Raw genomic sequence first — 15,395 nt, forward strand, 5'->3', positions numbered from 1 at the left:
ATTTGTTTAAACCGAAATCTTGTATAAATTACTTTGCAATTTTTAAATCAGCAACATCGTTCTTCAATATAATCAACATTGCTCTTGAATGAAATGATTCCTTCATTAATATAAAATAATGTATTACATGTTTCAAATAATTTTTCATTTTTATTACACGAATTTTAATTTAAAATTATATGAAACATTATTTGTACCCTGCAATCAAGTATTTTGTCAAATAGAAAAAGTTATACAGGGCGAGGAAAAAGTATGTGGAAACCATTAAATATCTTGTGGAAATTACTCATTCTAGTAAAAAATATTTCAGATAAAAATGGTATGCCTTCAAGGCAAGCTGAAACTGGCGGCCGAAACTAGCGGCCGATGACTTTGTTTTTTCGCCGACTGTACATTGAATTTTTCCCCTTTCCCCCTCCATTGCTCAATTGTCGTACTAACACATATGAGCCTAACCGTGAAGTTGCGGCTATACGGTGCGCGAACTAACGCACGGCACGTAAAGAAGACACACCAGACTCGACGCGCTTAGAGCGAATGAGCATCCTTATATATAGATATAATTTGCGCCTCGCTCATACTGTACACGTCGCGCCCATATTCATTTACGAATATTCTAATACCAAGGCAAAACGATCTAAAAGCATTTCCAAAGATGCACAAGACCTGTGAGAGCAGGCAGAAAATCCGAAATCTTCCAATTTCGCGTTTTCCCTCCTTTTGATCAGTGCTGCTTAGTGAAGGACTCATGGAAAAATTTTGAAAAAATTCAGGCATGCTTCGCTTTGATGGCCCAACGAAATAAAGGCATTTCCAAAGATGCACAAGACCTGTGAGTGGAGTTAGAAAATTCGGAAGTCTGTATTTTCGCGTTTTTCCTCCTTTAGGTCAGTACTGCTTAGTGAAGGACACATAGAAAATTATTGAAAAAATTCAGGCATGCTTCGCTTTGATGGCCAAACGAAATAAAGGCATTTCCAAAGATGCACAAGACCTGTGAGTGGAGTTAGAAAATTCGGAAGTCTGTATTTTCGCGTTTTTCCTCCTTTAGGTCAGTACTGCTTAGTGAAGGACACATAGAAAATTATTGAAAAAATTCAGGCATGCTTCGCTTTGATGGCCAAACGAAATAAAGGCATTTCCAAAGATGCACAAGACCTGTGAGAGCAGGCAGAAAATCCGAAATCTTCCAATTTCGCGTTTTCCCTCCTTTAGGTCAGTGCTGCTTAGTGAAGGACACATAGAAAATTCTTGAAAAAATTCAGGCATGCTTCGCATTGATGGCCAAACGAAATAAAGGCATTTCCAAAGATGCACAAGACCTGTGAGTGGAGTTAGAAAATTCGGAAGTCTGTATTTTCGCGTTTTTCCTCCTTTAGGTCAGTGCTGCTTAGTGAAGGACACATGGAAAAATTTTGAAAAAATTCAAGCATGCTTCACTTTGATGGCCAAACGAAATAAAGGCATTTCCAAAGATGCACAAGACCTGTGAGAGCAGGCAGAAAATCCGAAATCTTCCAATTTCGCGTTTTCCCTCATTTAGGTCAGTGCTGCTTAGTGAAGGACACACGGAAAAATTTTGAAAAAATTCAAGCATGCTTCACTTTGATGGCCAAACGAAATAAAGGCATTTCCAAAGATGCACAAGACCTGTGAGAGCAGGCAGAAAATCCGAAATCTTCCAATTTCGCGTTTTCCCTCCTTTAGGTCAGTGCTGCTTAGTGAAGGACACATAGAAAATTCTTGAAAAAATTCAGGCATGCTTCGCATTGATGGCCAAACGAAGTAAAGGCATTTCCAAAGATGCACAAGACCTGTGAGTGGATTTAGAAAATTCGGAAGTCTGTATTTTTGCGTGAGGTACTGGAAATGATCTTATTATGAATGGACAATGATAGAGAAGATTCCTGAATTTTTTCAAAATTTTTCCATGTGTCCTTCACTAAGCAGCACTGATCAAAAGGAGGGAAAACGCGAAATTGGAAGATTTCGGATTTTCTGCCTGCTCTCACAGGTCTTGTGCATCTTTGGAAATGCTTTTAGATCGTTTTGCCTTGGTATGAGAATATTCGTAAATGAATATGGGCGCGACGTGTACAGTATGAGCGAGGCGCAAATTATATCTATATATAAGGATGCTCATTCGCTCTAAGCGCGTCGAGTCTGGTGTGTCTTCTTTACGTGCCGTGCGTTAGTTCGCGCACCGTATAGCCGCAACTTCACGGTTAGGCTCATATGTGTTAGTACGACAATTGAGCAATGGAGGGGGAAAGGGGAAAAATTCAATGTACAGTCGGCGAAAAAACAAAGTCATCGGCCGCTAGTTTCGGCCGCCAGTTTCAGCTTGCCTCCAAAATACCAATAAAGGCATCAGACTTATTGATACAATTAAAACAGCTGTTACAAATCATTGATCTCCATTTTGTTCGTTTAATCCTGTGATTGTGAGGAAAAAGATATATCTACCTACACTTAACTGTCAATCCGCTTTTGAAAAATTCAATTTCAAATTACGATTGGCAAGCATATGCTATGTAAAAAGTATACAAATCCATATAGCACACTTCATTAAAAGTCATTTTAATAGACATCGTTTAATCATCTAATTGACTAAAAGCCGATTAAAAGATGATTTTGAGTCATTTGGTTTTACGCGAGAAACCAGAATGCCATTTATTGCAATATTTGTGTATATTAGGCTGACCCCGTATACTGTAACTTTAATGAAAATTTTTAGCGTCGGTACCGACCCAAAACGATATATATATTTTTTATAATTCACAAATTGTTTCTTATTTTATAAAAATATGGACAGTATATATCTTTAATACACTAGTAGTAATCCAATAACCTTCAATATTGTTTTTTTTTTAATCAAAGTATTCTTTTGCAATTTTTTTCAGATCCTCAGACAAATTTTGGGGAAGGTATTTCTTTTATTTCTCCTTTTTTTCTCCCTCTTTCGTTTGCTCCCTGTGCTCTGTCTTTTTATTCTCTCTTATCTCTCTCTTTCTCTCTCTCTCTCTCTCTTTCTGCCTGCTGAAAAGCGGCTATTCGCCAGCTGAAAAGCGGCTATTCGCCTGCTGAAAAGCGGCTATTCGCCAGCTGAAAAGCGGCTATTCGCCTGCTGAAAAGCGGCTATTCGCCTGCTGAAAAGCGGCCATACGCCTGCTGAAAAGCGGCCATACGCCTGTTGAAAAGCGGCCATACATTAAAAAGCACGATTTGGTTTGCTAAAAAGCGCCAATTAAAGATTCATAATATTACGTATTTTTTACTAATATTAAATATTGTCACTAATTTCACATTTGTATATTTATATACAAATTGTTGATAACAGCCATCATGAAGCTTTCCGCTAGAAATGAAGAAATTATTCAAAATGGCCAGTGGTTGGAGGATGAGCATATGAATCATTTTTTTCATATATTAAAATCATGCTCCAACTATAATCCTCAAAGTACACTATTAGTTCAGATTCCTAATAATATTGAAAGTGTACCAAAAAATGTAAAACATATTCAAATATTACATAGCTGTGATAATTTTAAATCTAATCAAGGCGGCCATTGGGTTTGTTCTTATTATGATGGTAAATCAATATATATTTATGATTCATTGAATATGAAAAGGTTGCATACCCATCATAAAACATTTCTTAAAAGATTGTTCCCATTTTATAATTTTGACAATGAATCAATTATATTTCCAGTAGTGCAATCGCAAAGAAACGGAAATGATTGTGGAGTATTTGCTATAGCATTCGCAACGTCTCTTTTATACAATATTAAACCTAATGAAGTTTTATATGATCAAAAGTTAATGCGTCAACATTTGATACAGATTTTAAAATCGAATCGCTTAGATCTGTAATGGATTCTTCTACCACGATGGGCTGATCGTGATAGCTATCTTCCTATTACCTTCGGCCGTCCTTACATTCGGTACTTTCAGGGCGCCAGTTGGTCGTGTGGGTGACCAACAACCCATCGTTAACATAGGGGTCTTACCCCGCCATTCCAATCGTATGCATTTCCCAATGGGCTGATTGGTAGTGCATAGAGGACGGTACGGAAGCCTGGTTTGCTCAGTGTGCTAGGTCGTGGAGAGAGGGGAGGGTTCCTTACAGGTAGCCCGAGCCTCGCGACAATAGACACACTCTCCCACCCACCCACTCATACATATGAGGGGAGGTGAGGAGACGAGAACATTATCGTGATCTTTTCCCATAAGGGACTGTCAGGGTGGTGCATCCCCGCAATGCCCAAGTCCGCGGTGCCATGCGCGTAGCCATGGACTTAGCGGCGGCACCCGGCATGCAGCAGAAACCTACCATACCTGCACAGGCCCCTTATGCATCGATAGCATACAGTGTGTTCGTTGCGTAGGGAGCAAGCTCACCTCACGCACACGGACACACTCATCGGTGAGCCGGTGTGGTGTACGTCCGCCTTGCGCGACGTCCCAGGCCCGACTCCCTCTCTTATTTCCCCCTCCTCAGGGGACTAGAGAATTCGCCTTTCGCAGGAGTCCCTGTGCCCACTTCTCCTCGTCTCAAGCCACCAAGTTACTTGGCACAGCCCTGCCTTGCTCGCTTGGTCGGCTTGGACTTTTAAGTGGAGCGCCGGTCTTTTCATCCGGTCTTCTGACGGTCCACAGGGATGTTCCTAGACGGTACTTTCTGTCCACTCGGAAACCTATGCACCGAGTCGGTAATGTAGGGTTTGAAATAACCACTACTAATCGTTAGCTTTTCTTTAATTTCTTTATTAAATCCGGTATCTTGATACGTAACGAGAGAACCTCGTTACATACCCCCCTCCGTAACGGAGGTTTCGACCCGAAACCGATACTTTCGAACCTAGTTCGATCTATCCTTGTCAAGGGTCTACTTTTGGCGGTATTTCTGGCTTGTAAGGCTTGATGTCAACTGTTGACATTTTTCCAACCATTTTGCCTGCCAGATCTGACAGTTCAACCACTGTCTGCGATAACTTTTTAGCAATCATGAACGGTCCGGTGAATGGTTTATTCAACGCGGCCGATATATGCTTTGCTGCATTCGATAGCTGTCGGTTTCGAATTAGAACTAATTCGCCAACCTCGTATTGCTTTTCACGACGGCGTAAGTTGTAAGGCTTAGCCTGTCGTTCGTGAGCTTCGTCGAGAGCATGCTTGAAAACCAACCTTAAGGTTTCTAAGCGTTTCATTCTCGCTAGCCACTGTTCGGTAGGCTGCGGAATGATATCGGTATCGCCTTCTAATTCACGCTTCATCGACCTTGCTGCTTCTGGTTCTCTCCCAAAATTCGCAAAAGCCGGTGTAGCTTGCAATGAATTATGGTGGGCCGTATTGAATGCAAATTGGAACGCACTCAAGTGACGATCCCATTCTCGATGATCAGAATCGAGAAAGGCCCGTATCATCATTTTCAGGCTTCTATTAACCCTTTCTGTTGGGTTTGCCTGAGGGTGGTAAGGAGGTGTTGTCGTTTGCCTCATACCCGTTAGTTGTAACAAAGCGTTTATATCTTTGTTAACAAACTCAGTACCGTTGTCGGTCACTAAGACTTTCGGTGTACCCCATCTGTGTATCACCAAGTTTTCGATAGCTTCTGCAATTTTCTTGCCGGTAGCTTTTCGAAGTGGAGCGATCTCGATCCATTTCGTGTAAAGGTCTTGAATGACCAATACGTACGAGAACCCTTGTTTACTTGGCGTCAGTGCACCCATAATATCTGCCGATATTACAGTCCACGGCTGTTCCACAATTCGGCGACCCATGAAGCCGACGGGAGCTTGTTGTTCTACTTTGCAGCGTTGGCATTCATTGCAATGGCTGACGTATGACGTCACGTCTTTGAACATACCTGGCCAAAAATAATTTATCGCAAGGCGTCGATAAGTACGATCGATACCTTGGTGGCCGGCTTGCGGTAATTTATGGCACTCTTCGAGTACCTTCTGCTTGTATTCTCTTGGTATTACCAATTTCCAAGCATCGAGATCCTCTAATTCAGCGTTAGCTAGATTAGAGCGTCGTTGATGATACATCAACTCACCGTCTAGTTTCCAATCTGGGAACTTTTCTGGTGACTTTTCGATATCTTTTACGCGCTTCAGATACCAAGCATCTTTGGTATCGGTGTAAGTTGTCGGTATTAGTGCATTCAAACTTTCCGGTGCTCGTGACAGAGCATCTGGAACATGATTTAATGCTCCTTTTCGGTGTACGATTGTAAAATCGTATTCCATTAAGGCGAGAGCCCATCGAGCGAGTCGCCCGGATGGGTCTTTTAAATTGTGTAACCATCGGAGACTACTGTGGTCGGTAATAACAGTGAAACGGTAGCCTTCAAGATAGCATCTAAACTTCTTGATGGACCATACCACTGCCAAGCATTCTTGCTCGGTTACGGTATATTTTCTTTCAGGTTCGGTAAGCGCTCTACTTGCGTAGGCAATTACCCTTTCCTGACCTTCGATAACTTGTGTCAAAACAGCTCCTAGGCCAACGTTGCTGGCGTCGGTTTGTAATGAAAACGGTATGGAAAAATCTGGGCATGCGAGCGTTGGTGCGCTCGTTAAACATACTTTCAGTGCGTCAATTGCTGACTGCTGATTGGTTGTCCATTCCCACGCTTGATTTTTCTTCGTTAGCTTTGTTAATGGCTCAGCAATAGTCGCAAATTCGGGTATGAATCTCCTGTACCAGGAAGCCATACCCAAGAATCTACGAATTTGCTTGAGATTTTTCGGTATCGGGAAGGCAATCACAGCTTCAGTTTTAGCTGGATCTACCCGAAGTCCTTGGCTGTCGACAATAAACCCGAGATATTTCACTTCTGTTCTACAGAAATGGCTTTTCTCTTTGTTTATTGTTAAGTTTGCTTGCCTTAACTTCTCGATAACTCTCTCTAACCACAATAAGTGCTCATCGAATGTTTTGGTGACAATTATAATGTCATCCAAATAGACGAACACATGAGGATAGAATTCGGGACCAAGTAATTTGTCCAGAGCACGCTGGAAAATTGCGGGAGCGTTAGTTAATCCATACGGCATACGTTTGAATTGAAACAAACCTCTGCCTGGAACGATGAAAGCCGTGATACCACGAGATTTCTCCGCTAACGGTACTTGCCAATACGCTTGACTTAAATCGAGCGTCGTTAGATAATTGGCTTGTCGTAACTCATCAAGAATACCCGCCATATTTGGTAATGGGTAGGCATCTTTTTTCGTTACTGCGTTAACACGCCGTAGGTCTACGCAAAACCGAAGTTTGCCATTGGCTTTCTTTGCCATGACCACCGGGCTTGCCCAATCGCTTTGCGATGGTTCGATGATGCCATTGGTTAGCATTTCATCAACCTCTTGCCACATAGCTTGGCGGATTTTCTCCGTGCATCTATGAGCTCGCTGTCTGATTGGCTCGTGATCTTGCACGTCAATTATGACTGCCGGTAATTTGGAGATTCCCGGTTTTCCAGAAATGGGGGGTAGTTTGATTTCTAGAAAATCGTGTAACCTCTGAGCGTTATCTGTATCGGGAACTGTTAAGCCGTTACATATGACTACACAATTTAGTCTTTCGGCATTCGAGAACATAAATTTATTCTGTGGTTTTTCCTTATACGCCCACTCTCCTGCTGAGAAGTCGACAATCACGCAAGCGTGACTAAGGAAATCCAGTCCCAGAATAAAATTGCTAGACAAGGATGGCATCCATAGTGTGTCCACTATAGTTGTCTTCCCCTCCAACAGGATCGGTATCTTAGCGGATTCATTAACTTTGCAAACGCAATTGTTTCCGACGGTAACTTTCAAGGTTTCTATTTTTCTGGACTTTATACCCATTGATTTAAATAAATCTATGGCTTTTTGTCCTGCGAACGTGCGTGATGCACCAGAATCCACTAATGCACGCAGTTCGTTCCCTTGAATGGTGACTGTCGTGTAAAATGCTAATTTCTCAGCATTATTACCACATGTGGTAATTATTACATCGGCTAAATCACCAGTCGATAACTTGTCCTCGATCGATAAATCTTCGAAGATTTCGGTATTGACAACCAGAGCGTCTGGACGCTCCGCATTGTTTTTATTTACATTCTCTAACCTGGGCATTTCCGATGGGTTTGAGAACGTGCGATAACTGTAATCATGCTCGATATTCGAACATCCTTGTTCCGAAATTGGATTTTCGTGATTACTCGGTATCTTTTCGTCTTGCTCCATTTGCGAGATTTGCGATATCTTTTCATCCGACGCCTGGAGCTGCGTAGAATTCTGGGTAGAATTTACGAGCTCCTCTTGCCGTTTTTTGACGAGCAGTTAGGACATTCCGCAAGGGAAACGTCTTTTTGCCCGCATCGATAGCAGAACATCTTTCTGGCCTCTTTACACATACTCCAACCGTGTCCCGATTTACCGCAATTAAAGCAGGTCATATTCGAGCCAGGTTGTTTCTGTTTAGAGCCGCGCTGACCTTGATGTTTATTAGTAGCTTTCTCCTTCGGTTTCGATTTGGAATTATTATTCCTTCCTCGATTACCGGATGATTTGAAAGCTTGTAGATGCTCTTCGGTATCTTTTGAATCTTCTGGTGTAGATTCATCGGTATCTGAGTCGGAACTTTCGTCCACTTCAAGAGCACGCACTGCGTGTCTCCTAGACTCCCGTAGCTTTCCACGATTGCCTTTATATGCCAGTTCGGGAACTAAAGTTTCCTCTGGCATAGCAGGTGGGCGATATCCTAATGACGGCCGATATGCGGCTTCGAAATTGAGCGCTAAACGCTCAAATTCTCGATACGTCATCGCAGTATGTATAGCGATACCTCGTCTATACGCCGGTAGCATGTTCTTGTGCGCGATAGCAATTCGGCTCCAATCCGATCTATCTCTGCCTATTTTGCGAATATACGATTGTATAATTTGCAAATAGGCTCGCACAGGCTCGTTAACTCCCTGAGTTCTTGTAAGAAGCTCAGTTTCCAACTCCTCTTCCCAGGTTTGTGATCTGAAATACGACCGTAAACCGGACTTAATTTCAGACCAGGTTGAGAATTTGTTATCCTCAAACCACATCCTCGCCACACCCGTTAAGATGTGGGGAAAGACGTCAACCAGGTCGGAATCTCTAATCCTAAGCAGATTCAAAACGGCGTCGGTCCTGGCAATGAAGCTCTCAACCGTTTCCGTTGAATCGCCCGCAAAGGTTAGATTCGATTTCTGGAGTGACTCGAGAACTCGCCAACGGGGCATGGTGTCTTCCCCTCGGCCGATATCTTTTCCGGGTGTCTTGCGAGTGGCCTTCGTTACGTAGGCTCCTCGATACACCGCAGCGGTACTTAATCCCGAAGCTTCGTCAGAAGCTAGTTGGGATTCGATATCTTCGCCTGGCCTGGTCAGTGTCAGCAAAGGCTGGCCCTGATTGGCCGGTCCCGGTTGGTTCGTCGCGTTTTTAGGCGGACGGCCTCTGGGACGCTTAGCGGGAACAGCCTGCGCTGTTCCTCCGATAACTTTTCCTTGAGCTAATTGCTCGAAGGATCTCGATATTTGCGAGATGAGATCTTGGAAAGAATTTTCCAATTTCTCCATTCTCGCATCGAGATTCGATACCTTGCTTGCCAGGTCACCCTGGACAGCATCGTTATCTGTCGGGTCATCGAAATCCTCCGATGTATTTCCCGACCCGGTACTCCCTCTCCTCTCCGCATTCTCTGCCATCGCACTTACTTAAGGCTCGTTCGGTGTTAAGGCGTCTATGAATGTCGGAGGTTGTCGCTGGAGTGAGCCAGGTCTGTTCCGCTGGCTCCGATAACCCGCTCACGGTAGGTTACCCCCACCCGTGGCTTGGGTGCGCGCGCAATAGTCGTGGAAGGTGGCGCCACCACTTGTCCTATTCGCTAACTACCCAATTTGTGCTTGATCTATGATCTAGCCATCGATAATCAATTATCTGCGGTCTAGTTCGAACAATCACCGCTAGATGGCAGTGCTTGTATCGATTCAACCATCGATAATCAATAGCCAATGTTCTAGTTCGCTCGATCACCGCAAGATGTCAGCATTTGTATCGATTATCGATCAGTGGCTCTCTTGGTGACCGCTAGATGGCAGCACCGTTAACTTTTTGGCAGAGAGTCTGTTTACAGCCTCAATCTGCCCATTGTGTTCCTTGCGAGAACTGTTTTGTTTATTTATTTGGGAAGGAAGGAAAATAAGGAAAGGAGTTTTGGATGGGTAGGAAAATCACAAGGATTTGCGGTATCATAAGCGATATCATAAACGGTAATTAATGCGGTATCTTGAACGATAGCTTAAGGAGGAGCTTCTTTAAGGTTCCACGAGCTGTGAAACCCTATCGAGGCTTACCTCCTTTTTCGCCGCCTTCTTCTTTGAAGGCTTGGATGGCCCCGCTTTCGGCTGTGAAGCCTTCCGCGATGCCACCTTCGCCTTCTCCGAAGGCCGTGGTTTAGGCCTGGACGCCTTCCGCATTTGCTTCACGTACCGGCCTTCGCCACGTACGGTCCGCGTGTCTGCCACGTCGGACTGCAGGCGATGCAGGTCCGCAAGGTTTTACCCTTGCGACCACACCCCTTGCAGAAATCCTCCACAACGGGTGTGGGACACTGGCTGAACCGGTGTCCCCTGCCTTTGCAGTTCCAGCAAAACCAATTGCTGGGACCGCCGATACCGCTGGCCGCCGACTGTTTGGGCCTCACGCTGGAATCCAGCTTCGGCCTTTTTGCCGGCGGGACCTCTGCCTCCTTCGGCGGCAGGGGTTTCTTAGCCTTTGCGGCCTTGCCTGACACCACACTCGCGTATGATGCAGGTTTCGGCTGCGGCTTCGAAACCTCTGTCTCCGGACGAGGTCGCTTCCCCTTGCCACGTCCCTTGCGGGGCGGAGCTTGGGGGGGCTTCCTCGTCGCAGGACGCGAGGCCCCCTCAACCGCTTTCACCACACGGTGAAAGAGGTCAAGGTCCGTCAGGAAGAACGCCACCAGGTCCTTCTCCGCGTAGGACGCGGAAGGGCCCGGAGGCGATCCTCCTGTGGAGGAATGAGCAGCTGTGCTCATCCCACGGAATCGCTGGGCGAGCTCAGACACCTTTTCAGGTGATCTGGGACTCTCCCTGCGCAATTCCGGGGAGGAGAGCAGCCGTTCCTCCTCCATGGCGAGATCGAGCGAGCCTATGCTCGCTCCGGTATCCTCTGATGGTAGACCGAAGTCTACCACCAGGAGCTCGAGGGGATCAAGGTCCCCCTCGAAATCTGGAATCGGTGACCCAGAAGGGGACACCGATTCCACGGTAAGTGGCCTTACCACGGAAAGTGGTAAGGTCACTTGGACCCGCGGAGCAGGAGGGAGCGGCTCGGCCGCAGGAAGCAGCTGGGCTGCGGAGGGCAGCTGGGCTGCAGGAGGCAGCGAAGCTGCGGGAGCGACGGCTTCGCCGTCGGCGAAGGTGTGGGGGGCTTGTGAGGCCATGGTGAGTCGGAGGAGGTCTGGTCTGGTCCAAGGAAGGATTAGATATGAGCTCCTGCCGGCTCACTCACCGCTCGCTAGGCGATAACCGATGTTGCCGTATTTCTAATTAACTGGATTAATCCGGTTAATTCAATTGACAACATCGCGGTAACTAGGCTGATAGTTCAGCCGGTGCGCGAGTACCGACGACTGTTGTCAGCCGGCTCGGCCTTGGCTAGCGCTTAGCTTTGTTTACAAACAAGCGCTCGGCAGAATCCTGCCTGTACTAAGAGCCTTTACGAGAGCATTTCGATTTAACACGGACGAATATAATATTAAATTATATTATCGTCCGTGATTCTCCTTTAATATGATTTTCGATAGCTTACACTGATTGCTCGAGTTCCATGGGGCCGCATGAACCCGATTGAGCAATTTACTACTCATGAGTAAATCCTCTTGACAATCATGTGCTTCATGTTTTTCAGTCTTTTACTGACGATATTTATGCTCGGACACATGGCTTATTTAGATTATCAAAATCTTCAATAATTTAATTTACATAAAACCACGTTGGGCGCCATTTGTAATGGATTCTTCTACCACGATGGGCTGATCGTGATAGCTATCTTCCTATTACCTTCGGCCGTCCTTACATTCGGTACTTTCAGGGCGCCAGTTGGTCGTGTGGGTGACCAACAACCCATCGTTAACATAGGGGTCTTACCCCGCCATTCCAATCGTATGCATTTCCCAATGGGCTGATTGGTAGTGCATAGAGGACGGTACGGAAGCCTGGTTTGCTCAGTGTGCTAGGTCGTGGAGAGAGGGGAGGGTTCCTTACAGGTAGCCCGAGCCTCGCGACAATAGACACACTCTCCCACCCACCCACTCATACATATGAGGGGAGGTGAGGAGACGAGAACATTATCGTGATCTTTTCCCATAAGGGACTGTCAGGGTGGTGCATCCCCGCAATGCCCAAGTCCGCGGTGCCATGCGCGTAGCCATGGACTTAGCGGCGGCACCCGGCATGCAGCAGAAACCTACCATACCTGCACAGGCCCCTCATGCATCGAGAGCATACAGTGTGTTCGTTGCGTAGGGAGCAAGCTCACCTCACGCACACGGACACACTCATCGGTGAGCCGGTGTGGTGTACGTCCGTCTCGCGCGACGTCCCAGGCCCGACTCACTCTCTTATTTCCCCCTCCTCAGGGGACTAGAGAATTCGCCTTTCGCAGGAGTCCCTGTGCCCACTTCTCCTCGTCTCAAGCCACCAAGTTACTTGGCACAGCCCTGCCTTGCTCGCTTGGTCGGCTTGGACTTTTAAGTGGAGCGCCGGTCTTTTCATCCGGTCTTCTGACGGTCCACAGGGATGTTCCTAGACGGTACTTCCTGTCCACTCGGAAACCTATGCACCGAGTCGGTAATGTAGGGTTTGAAATAACCACTACTAATCGTTAGCTTTTCTTTAATTTCTTTATTAAATCCGGTATCTTGATACGTAACGAGAGAACCTCGTTACAATATGAGACTTGTGCAGTGAGATATTTTATATATTATATTTGAATATGATTATTAGTACATTCAAGAAATATTATTTACATGTGAAAATTTAGAATCAAATTAATCCATTAAAAATTAACAAAAATGGTTCTACATACATCCAATTTCCAAGTTTTACTTACAAATTAATAATAATGCATACGAGCCAATCTTCATACTAGTTTTATTAAAAGTTCCATTAAGTTCTGCCTACTGCATTCAGATTTTTCTGTGCTTGTCTCAGCCAAGACAATTGGCAATAAGATTTGTTATTTAAGCTTCTATCTATTTTGTTATACATCCACCTATATTGTGAATTATGTTGGTAAGTTTTGTCTAAAATAATTGAATATTTAAAGAAACATCTTTTCATAATTTTAATAAAAACAAACCAAACAGAACCTTACCGACTCATCCTTTTTCCTCAATCTGGTAAATTCAATAACTGAGCCTAAGATGGTTTGTGTATTATAAGCTAGGCAAGGATTGCCTTTTTTCCACCAACTGCAATACAGCAGTAGGACTTACTAGTTTAGGACAAAATAATTTAGCAAGATTTCTACATGTATCTAATCTGCTAGCCAACCAATTTTTCTTTACATATACTCCTAAAATTAACTTTGCGCACCAACCAAATTTAATTAAAGTACCTGTAACAAATGATATTATTCACAAAGCATCGCGTTTTAGTGCGTATTATAAATAATGATCAATTTTTACTTATCTGACACAGATTTGAATATAACCCCCGAGCTGATCTGTCAAATTTGTGTTTACCTAAATCTTTTACTACTTAATCGCACAAATCAGCCGTAATCAGCAAGCAGAACTTGCAGCGTAGCTACTTCGCAGAGCTGCCAACTCAAATTGACCTTTTTCAGGTTTATTTTTATTTGTTGGGAATGCTGCTTTCCACTTTACAACGGCCCTAGGAGTTATGCTAGGGGGGTCGTCTCCCACCACGCGCTCACGCTTCTCCCTTTAGTGGTAAGAAGTGGGAAGGTGGAGGGAGAGAAAGGCGCGTGTGTGCGTCATTGTCCATGTTCTTAAACACAAGGATGGACAGCCTTCGTGTCGGTGGGCCCAACTGGGCCCAACCTTCACGTACACTAACTCAGTGCATATATGTGCAGCTGTTACCGATGTCACGATACGTAAAATTGAAGTGACAGAGGAAACGAAACAGCTGATTTTCATAACGAATATCATCCTTTTAGGAGTAATAACGTTACTTTCAACATTTACGTCGACGTCGTTAGGAATAGCAACATTACTTTCAAAAGTATTATCGCAACTTTTAACAGCATCGACTGATGTGTTACAACTATACTGCAATCACTTTTCATTCAAATATTATAGCCAAAAACTTAATTGCTATTAATGACAACATTACTTTTTACAGTATTCTCGTCACTTTCACTAAATTTATTTCGACTGTTGATAATATTTCCTACTTTTTTTAATTTTAATCAGTTGGCCACAAAATTATCAGTAACATCATCACTTGTAACAGTATTAACGTTACTGTTCGAAAATTGATCAGGCGGTGTCCTGAAGGAGAGGAGAACTCAAGGAGACAAAACAAAACGCAGAAATAATTGGTAAAACAATATTTATTGAGATCAAAAAACAGAATATGTACAAAGAGTAAAGCCTGCTCACAATTGAGCCAAAAAACCCCACCCACGAGAGCTACCTAATCCCAACCTTTGGACAGACCCCAGGCCCCAATGCAGGATGCCTCGCACCTGAGATACTCAGGCAACGAAGTTAGATGAGAGAGGACAACGTTTTCCTGGAGACCAAGAAAGCGTCGATCAGGAAGGATTGCGAGCTAGGAGTCCTAGTGGTGTCGCTGGAGTGAGGTTGGAGGAGAGTGGTTAGGCTGCTAAGTTTTCCAAAATTTAAGAGTCTAGAGTCTAGACTATGTTAAATGAGCCGCGCCTAGTAGAACTCTTGGGCATTTATATACCCAATGTGCCCAAATAATAACAGCGAGAGAGAGCGCTGCGCCGTGGGCCACCTATCGACCTCTGTTGTAATTGTAACAGAGAGCGACAGAGTGTGAGCGGGAGCGAGGCGGCCTGAGAGTCCCAGGTCGTCCGCACTAACACTCCAATCTCCAACAAATCCTCCCCCGCATTGACGGTCCTACGTCAATGTAAATGAATCTCGCAGATGCTGTCGAGTAAAAGGAGTCCCATGCTCCAGAATAAAAACTAAAATTAGGCTCTAAGAGTAATTGATAAGATATCGTACAAAGACCATGGTGAAAAAGAAAAAAAAAAGATAATAACTTTGAGCGAAGCTCGGAATGTTCACCAATGGTCACACACATTAGCTCATTTTTTAATTATGAGTTTGGCAGTTTTCAG

This window comes from Prorops nasuta, unplaced genomic scaffold, assembly GCF_024137725.1.
Source record: "Prorops nasuta isolate Cenicafe-Biocafe unplaced genomic scaffold, Cenicafe_Pnas_1.2 PNAS00034, whole genome shotgun sequence".
Taxonomy (NCBI): Eukaryota; Metazoa; Arthropoda; class Insecta; order Hymenoptera; family Bethylidae; genus Prorops; species Prorops nasuta.